At 46.7% G+C, this 3,384-nt stretch overlaps 1 non-coding gene across 1 annotated transcript; it reads right to left on the minus strand.

The window, feature by feature from the left end:
- Nucleotides 1–313: 313 nt before the first annotated feature.
- Nucleotides 314–388, minus strand: Trnas-cga. The gene has a single exon. It is a non-coding gene; the product is annotated as a tRNA-Ser (tRNA).
- Between the last annotated feature and the right edge of the window lie 2,996 nt (nucleotides 389–3,384).

Consider the following 3,384-nt stretch of genomic DNA (forward strand, 5'->3'; position numbering starts at 1 on the left):
GGTGGAGAAGAGTTTGTACCTCTTTAATTGTCACGAATTTTGCATGAGAACGAGACATGCGCTTGACCCCCTCCTTACCTACCACTTAATCAATTATGCGCACAACAGTAACGAAGGGAAATGATGGTGGACCCTGCTAGTTGGTAAAATAAGGAGGGCACACTCACAATAATTTAATAAAAATCGTAATCTACTCAGAGAAAAAAAACAGAACCTTATCATAATAAACAACACGAAATTGGATCCAGAATGAGATATTCACTCTGCAGCGGAGTTTGCGCTGATATGAAACTTCCTGGCAGATTAAAACTGTGTGCCAGACCGAGACTCGAACTCAGGACCTTTGCCTTTCGAGGGCAAGTGCTCTACCAACTGAGCTACCCAAGCACGCCTACGCCCCATCCTCACACCTTTACTTTTGCCAGTATCTCGTCTCCTACCTTCCAAACTTTACAGAAGTTTTAATCTGCCAGGAAGTTTCATATCAGCGCACACTCCGCTGCAGAGTGAAAATCTCACTCTGGAAACATCCCCCAGGCTGTGGCTAAGCCATGTGTCCGCAATATCCTTTCTTTCAGGAGTGCTAGTTCTGCAGGGCTTCATGGCGTCAACTAGCCTCGGTTTAAGTTGACCAATCATGCCTCAACTATTCAGCTGAGGGCACTGAACTTGCCGTTTGACCAGCTACGCCAATTTAGAGCAGGGCTTCATGGCGTCAACTAGCCTCAGTTTAAGTTGACCAATCATGCCTCTGCTTTTCAGCTGAGGGCACTGAACTTGCCATTTGACCAGCTACGAAAACCAGACCACCGGCCATCCGATGCCAGACAGTCGCACCCAGCAGGGCACAGTCCACAAGTATTCTGAGAATCAAGAGGACAATGCAGTCAGTTGGTGCCAGGAGTCATCGTTCCGGACGCACCGGAACTGTATACACATAAACTTCGGCGGCACTCAAAACGACTCGCAGGTCGTTTCGCCCTGCATACAATAGGCGAAACTCGACCGGCGTCAGTCGTTCCGCCAGGCGCTTAAACCCATTGTACGACCCTCTCAGTATTCGGAGATGTACAGCCTCCAATCGGAAACGCGATGTGCTGTGTCCTCCGATGCTCGCCTCGCACAGGCCACACAGGGAAGTAACCCAACATGCATAGGAATCAAGTGATTTTGCGCTCTCAGTACAAATACTCTCATTACAATAACCTCATTCGGTCTGTTACCACCGTGCAGTGAAATAGAACATTAATAAAATTGATGAAAATGAGAGGTGACATGCAAAAGAGGGCATGGAACACTTCACTATCAATGCAACTCTAAGAGCGATCTGGTTGGACGCTTTGAGAAGGAAATATTGTTTAGGGGCTACTGACATGGCGACGCCGGCTTCAGAGCAATGTACAGCGTAAATCTGTAGCGCTGCCTCCCCTTATTATACCCCCAGCCGTCCATTGTCTGTGCGCGGCTCCTGCAAGCACGCCACGCCTTACCTCTCCTCGTCCGCCACCTGTTCCAGCTCCACATTCACAACAGCACTGTGCACAGCATTTACGTAGAACAGCATCATGGGTGCTTGTTGAAAACAAAGTGTGGTGTCACCGCAAGACACCACAATGGCTAGGTTGTAGGCTTCAAATCGGCCGCGGTCCGTCAGTACATTTCGGACCCGCAAGTCGCCACTGTTGACGCTAGCAGACCGAGCGCCACCACTCGGCTGGTGTTACGAGACAAGCTAGCGCACTGGCCAGTTCTACGGCCGACTTTAATAGGAATGGTTGACTTGTTATAGCTTCAGAGATCTCATTTGCAGAGACACTTGTTAGCATAGCCTTCAGCTAAGTCAGTAGCTACAACCTAGCCAGGCGCCACATACAGTTTATGCATTGACAATTGATCTATGTGTGTGAAGCAATCAGAATTGTAAAGAAGTATTCGCAGTTCAGTCTATAACTGCACTTGTAAATATTATTGTACAAAGTTAAGATCGACGTTCACCGCTGATGCTGAATTAAAGCCAAGTATTTAATTGTAGTCCTGTCTACTAACTTTCTAATCACCTAAGATGTTCCAGATACCTCCCGTCAAGTATCAAGTATAGTTCATTGATCCTCACGTCAGCGTACATGATCAACGCGTGCAATTAATGGCCACACCTCGTGATGAGACTAAGAGTCAAATTGCGTGATTCAGCCGGGTCACCCTCTTTCCATGAGGCCCATAGTTCTGCCTCATACATAACACAAAGCATTTCGTGCCCGTCCTGTTCAGATCGAACACTATGCTGCCGCACGCGCTCCCAAGGACTCTGTACATTTGGTGCAGGTTGAACCCTTCTGGTCTCCGTACACACTATTTTCCTATGACTGCAAGCAGTACCCTGGGATCAAACAGGAAATTTTCAACCTTTAATAAGATCATTTCGTATGATTGTTTGCTAGAGAGGAAGTATAATGTGATCCCTTTCGGGTTCATTTTGCGCGTTATAAAACGCTGGTCGCTTTGAAAGATGTTTAGCTGCTCGAAGTCGTTAATACTCAATTTCTGCTGTAGGGTCCTATTGTCATAGAAGCAGTTTTGCTAGATTTTGTGACTGTCTCCTCGTTGTACTTCCGCGTTTTGTGGTTTTTGATTAGTTTCTCCTTTGTCTGTGGTTGGTATACGTTGCGTCGCCTCTTTTGTGTCATTTGTGGTCTGCTGCATCTGGCTCGGTGCAAATTTTGGGGTGCTGTCATCTTTTTCAAGAGATTGTTTTGTTAGCTGCTGTTTCCATCTTTGGCGACACAGTCATTTTAGTCTGTTTTGTATGTATGATGCACGCCTGCTGTAGATTTTACGTGAATCACTTTTACTGTTGATTATGTGGTGTCGCCGCCAGACACCACACTTGCTAGGTGGTAGCTTTTAAATCGGTCGCGGTCCGGTAGTATACGTCGGACCCGCGTGTCGCCACTGTCAGTGATAGCAGACCGAGCGCCACCACACGGCAGGTCTAGAGAGACGTACTATCACTCGCCCCAGTTGCACAGCCGACGTAGCTAGCTACAGTTCACTGACAAATAAGATCTCATTTGCCGAGACAATAGTTAGCATAGCCTTCAGCTAAGTTATTTGCTACGACCTAGCAAGGCGCCGTATTCAATTGATATTTATTATATGAAGCATGTATCATCAAGAGCGATGTTCTACAATTGTGGATTAAAGTTAAGTATTCCAGAAGCTACGTACTTTTCTTTATAGCATTCATTACGTATCCTGTTTCAGACCTCACGCCAGCCTGCGTGAGTTTAAGCGCGTGCCTTTCGGCTTCCTCTCATTGTGTCTAGGCTGTCTTGTCTAGACACAACAGATTAAGCCTCACTGCTATGTCATAGCATTTATAGAGTC

Source organism: Schistocerca piceifrons, chromosome 5 (genome assembly GCF_021461385.2).
Source record: "Schistocerca piceifrons isolate TAMUIC-IGC-003096 chromosome 5, iqSchPice1.1, whole genome shotgun sequence".
In the NCBI taxonomy this organism is placed as follows: Eukaryota; Metazoa; Arthropoda; class Insecta; order Orthoptera; family Acrididae; genus Schistocerca; species Schistocerca piceifrons.